This window comes from Sceloporus occidentalis, unplaced genomic scaffold (assembly GCF_023333645.1).
Source record: "Sceloporus occidentalis isolate IW3139 unplaced genomic scaffold, rSceOcc1.0.p SCAF_32, whole genome shotgun sequence".
Classification (NCBI taxonomy): domain Eukaryota; kingdom Metazoa; phylum Chordata; class Lepidosauria; order Squamata; family Phrynosomatidae; genus Sceloporus; species Sceloporus occidentalis.
The window spans coordinates 5,215,535-5,221,534 of NW_028317012.1; positions in this window are offsets into that span (position 1 = coordinate 5,215,535).

Below are 6,000 nucleotides of genomic sequence, written 5' to 3' on the forward strand. Positions count from 1 at the left end.
AGAATTGGAAAGAGTTTTGTCCCATGAGAACATGCGGGATATTGACTCGATGACGAACTGAGAGCAATTTCTAAATATATCCCTTCAGACTTGTCTCCCAAGGGTGTGCTGGAGTATATCTGCACAAACAATTTGACTGGCCTCTTTCCAAATGTCTTCATTGCACTGCGCATACTGCTAACACTTCCTGTAACCGTTGCTAGTGGAGAGCAAAGCTTCTCAAAGCTGAAGCTAATAAAAACATACCTGCGCTCCACAATGACGCAAGAAAGGTTGGTGGGCCTGGCGACAATTTCAATTGAACACGAATTAGCCAAAACTATACACCTGAAGGAAGCAGTGTCTATATTTGCAGCCAAGAAGGCACAGAAAGCACCAATTTGAGTTGATTGGTATATAGTTGTTTGCAATATTGTTGTCTGTTAATGATAAACCGTTTTGCTATTTATTAAAACTATTTAAACTGTTTATATAAATACAGCTATATTTAAAAAAAAATTGTAGGAGCTGTATAGTTGATTGCAATATTGTTGTGATGGTTAATGTTGTCTGTTAATGATAAACCGTTTTGCTATTTATTAAAACTATTTAAACTGTTTATATAAATTAAGCTATATTTAATTAAAAAAAAAAATTGTAGGAGCTATATAGTTGATTGCAATATTGTTGTTATCGTTGTTGCTATTTAATAAATCTATTTAAACTATTTATATAAATAAAGCTATATAAAAATATGGAGTTTGCAGTTGCATGTAAATTATAACTTCCTAATTTTAGTTTTAACTATCATGATATAACATAATGGATGAAGGACGGTTTTTGCAGCACTTTTTTCCCCGGAGCGGGGGGTGGGGGGTTAGCATTTCACACTTCGCCCCAGGCAGCACAATGTCTTGGGCCGGCCCTGTGTACCACCGGCAATGTCTGCCACAGTATATAATGATGTCACAACCACCCACACAGACGGCACTAACCGCGGAAGTTCTTCAGCCCAGTCTACCGCTACCAAGAGAGAGCCCCTTATTAGTAGACAACCAAGACTTAGATGATCCCAACATCAAGGAGGCCTTAGTGCTGGCAGGTAAATATAGGCACTGAGTATAAAGGCAAGGTGATAGAATTACTCAAGGCGAAACACACAGGCAGCTCAGAACTGAAGGGGTTAATTCGGACAGGAAGGTCAGGATAGCCGGGTCGGTACACAAAGCAGGAAGTCGTACAAGCCAAGGGTCAAGACACAAAGCGGGTAATCACACAAGCCGAACTGGTACACAAAAATACAGGCAGAGGTACAAAATCACAATCCAGAGAGTAGTCAGGCAGGACAGAGTATGAAGCGCATGACATTACACACACAGATATATATATATGCGTTAGACATGCATTTTTAACTACATAATATGTACTTATTTCTTTGAAGTAAAGGCTATGATTGAAATATGACTTCAAAATAACTGCTGAACTGGCAGTTTCTTTAATATTAGCCCCTGCTGCCAATATATATATATATATATATATATATATATATATATATATATATATATATATTAGACCCTGCTGCCAATATATATATAAATATTAGCCCCTGCTGTCAATATATATAAATATTAGCCCCTGCTGTCAATATATATAAATATTAGACGCTGCATTTCCTTAGGCCCCGCCCCACTCTCCCTAGCATGCAATCACTTCCTCCGCTCCTGTACCACAAAATAGGTATAGATCAAATAAACAACACATAAAACAGCACTTGCATGTATAGATCAACTGAATCAGACATACAAACTTACATAACTACATACATAATGTATGGGAACATCGCATAGCAGGGATAGATCAACACATTAACACACAAACCCAGCTTTGTATGTATAGATAAATTGAAATTCACGTGAACTCAGCACTGAAGGTATAGAATCAGACAAACAAATACTGTATTTGCAGGTATACAATAAAAATGTATGGAAACATAGCATTGCAGGCATAGATCAACAGAACACACAAACCCAGCATTGCAGGTATAGATCAACTGGAAATCACATGTAAGCTCAGCACTGAGGATATAGATCAAAAAACACATGAAAACAGTACTACAAAACTCAGCAATAAAAGTATAGATAAAACCCACTAAATTACAGGTATGCATCACAGGTTGTACACCGCAAAGCCAGCCCTGGCGTCCACACTGCCCACATAACCTGACTAGCACCCAAATTTCACACATAGGACTTGCCATCTTTGTCCCCAAACAGCCCAGCATGAGTCAACTTTGTCCCCAAACAGTCTGTCCTATGCCATCCTTGTCCCATGAACACCCTGCCTGTGCCATAGTTAAAAATCTGGCACAGAGTGTTTTTTTTAAATATTGTAATCTTTTTCTTTATTTTCTAGGGACCATAGTATGTTCACCATTTTCTCTTTTTGTTTACCCGAATATCTATTAGTAAGGCAACCACTCTCACCTAATTAAGTATTCTACATTTAAAACGGAAATTAATTAGTCATAACTTAATAATTAGCCAAAATTATTTTTTCTGCAGTAAGTGAAATTTACTTTTACGGAATCTGTTTGCAATATGCTTTCCTCTTGATAGAAAACTATATAAAACCCTGGGTGTTTTAAGTGCAAAATGGCAAGCATTTCTGATGCTCATATAATGAACTTAACAGCCCAAATGCAAAAGTGTTATGTGAAAAAGACAGATGGACATAAAAACATAATGTTTATATGTTTTTGTATTAAAACCTTTGTCACAAACAACCATATATTGTTGCAACATCCATTTTTGCATCCAATGTTGTAAGATTTTCTCTATAGAAAAGAGCTGGGCAACTAATTTAAAAACCTTGAACCTTGTGGGAATCTCGGATGATTTGATGCTACATTTGAGACCAGCTCCACAGATATTTATATGGGTTGTTTTGGTTTCCCAAAAAGGATCTTTTTAAATGCTGTATAAGAGTGATTGTAAAATAAGACTTTATTACATTATGTCCTTGGCAAGATCCATTGAAAGCAATATTTCTCAACGACACCTCTGAGGAAGCTGTGTGTATGGCAAAACGCGTCAGGTCTTTTTTTTTTTTTTACCATATGACATTTTTAAAATAGAAAAGTTACACTATATATGTGAACATTGTTTGAAAATTGTTTTTTTTTGGTGTAGGTTTATTTTTAGATACATTGTTTATTTACAGAAGATTTTTTAATCATTAAATTGTTTTAGTTTTATTGATCCTGCCTTGTACTTTTTATATTTGTAAATGTACGATTGTTCTACTGTCTGCGTTTAAATGTATAACTCCTTAAGCTCTCCCACCAATTAGTTTCTATATTTGTTTTACTGTGCATACAGAAGCCACATCTTTAGTGTTTTGAGGCAGCAGAAACATAATCCTACCCAAGAAAAGACCCTCTCTCTCCAATCACCTACTCTCAAGACACATTTGCCCATTGCTCTTTACAACTACAGGTTTGGCATCTGTGGCCAAGGGCAACTGCCAATTTTTCAGTTAGACAAGCCAGCACACTGGGGAATATTTTAACTCTTAGTATGTTCTCCACATCAAAGAACACAAAAAAGATCTGCCTTGACTTAGGGCTATTGGCAATTTCAAATGTGGCCACAAAGTCTGCATGTGCTGTGATCATATGAAGATTACAAGGTCTTGTGTCTCCACAGTTTCAGGCATAAAATATGATTTAAAAACATATTCAAATTGCAATTCTGACAATTTCATCTATGTCATCACATGTAGTGTCCCAATCAATATGTGGGTTGTACAAGCTGCTCTCTTAAGTGTAGCTTATAGTAACATCTGGGTTAGGGTAGACAAACCAACTTTTCGTATTGGTAAACATCTCAAGAAGGCACTAGGGCTGTTGTTTAATAAATAAAAATGTAAGATTGTCACCAAGGGGGTTCATAGACATTATGTACTGTGTCAACAAGAGGTTTTTTGGATTTTCCGATTGGTCACCCACAGACCAGGTAGACTCAATCCGGAATGGGATGTGGGACATTGTTTTTAATCTCACAGTAAAACATATTCTGATTTCTGTATTTATTGAAATTAATTTTATCGACATATTACTTCCTTAGATTATATAGGTCTATTGGAAGTTAATATGCCGTTATTTGTATTTATTGGTATATGCTCTCTACTCATTTTCTTCCCAAAATCACTTTATTAGGGGAAAGTAAAGTGTTACATCTCCCATATATGTTACCACTTGACCTCTTCACGACAATTGAAATGCCAGGAACCTCATCGAAAAAGATCCCTTTGGCGACAACTGACGTGCCTGGCACATCATGACTTGTTACATTACATTGTTGCTGTAATGCCACGATGACGAGGCATTCAGATGCTGATCTCCGCGACATCAAGGCATCCAAGTACTCTCCTGGGATTCAACTTTTTCTCTGCCCACTACTTGCTTCTCTCTCATTTTGTTCTCCCCACCATTGCAACCTCCAAGCCACTGACTTGTCCACATGTCCTTTGCTTCCATCAAATAACCTTTGCCCAAGCAAGCAGTCACTCAACTGCAACCTCTTGGTAGACTGCTCTAAAGAGTATTGTCTTAAGTCTTAACTTGCGTTGCCATTATAATGAATTTTGGATCTTCCCCTTTTAATATTTACTCTTTCCCATTAATAATGCTAGATAATCTGCTTTTAACGTAATATGCAACTTTTTAAACCGCTGTGGTATATACTGTATATGCAGTGACTTGACTGTAGAACTGCAGGTCCCCTGAAATGTTCTTTTGCTTTAAAGTGGAGTAGCAACTTAAAATGTCATGTTTGTAAGACAGCAGCTCTGAGAAGAAATATGTTATTTAAAAAAATGTGAAAAAAATAAAACTTGCCAATTAAAATGTTAAGATATGCGTTGCTATTGCCAAAACAGAGGAAGCGGTACCGAGATTTAGATGGTGGGCTCGGAAAACCTGTCCGGGTAGTTCAGAGGTAGACACTGGCCCCGTAATAATAACGGTTTCGCTTAAAGTTTTTTTTTAGGCGGTCATTTGCGTATATTTGTGGCTTTACTATTAAGTAGCAACCGGCCACTTCTAAGGACGCTTGGCTCATAGGAACGAGAATAGCAATTACAAAAGGCGGACCATCTGCGAAAACAAACGGACACGAGCTGTATCGTGCGACTTTCACTTCGATCGCATCTAAACGGATGAAGAGGCGTTTACTGTGCATCGACTGTCATCAACAAAGCTTGGAACGCACGGAAGAGGAAGTGAATCCAACGTGCGACCGTCGCTGAACGCGGGCGGAAATACTTCTAATCTTGCTTTGGAGCGTAGGGAGGAAGTAGTGTCCGTATTGTGTAGCAGGTAGGTGATAAATTAACGGTAAAAACAAAATTATAGGTCCCTGCATGCATTTCGGTGGAATTGCTATCGACATACTATATATAATATATATAAAATATATATCGTTTATAATGTTGTTAAACATGTGCATAACGTTTCATCGTGGTTATTTATTCGACATTTAAATAAATTGAAAGTATATTCCAATAATGTGGGTATCCCCAGAATCGCTTAGCCTGTTGGTTACTTAATTGGCTAATAAGCTTGCGAGCAGGGCTCTCTCCACCAAATGTATCGGTTTATCTTAGTCTGTCAATTCTTGTCTTGTCATATCCCTTGAATTTATGTATTGTATTAAGCGCTGCGTAAACTGTTGGTGCTATATAAATAAAAGATGATAATAATAACGGGAATTTTTTTTTTTGTGACAGTAACGTAAATAGGCAAGAAAAAACCAATGCGTTGTGTTATTCTCGGTTAAAAGGAGAGTATAGTTACTTATGCACTTTATACTTGTGTATGCAATGTGTTTTTAATATTCTGTTTAACGTGTATCTTCTCACTTTTACTTCCTTCTTCAGTTGCTCCATTTTTTTCACCCCCCCCCCTTCTGCCGCACTTCTCCTTGTATGTGAAATCCTTTGCACTAGCTTGCACCTCACACT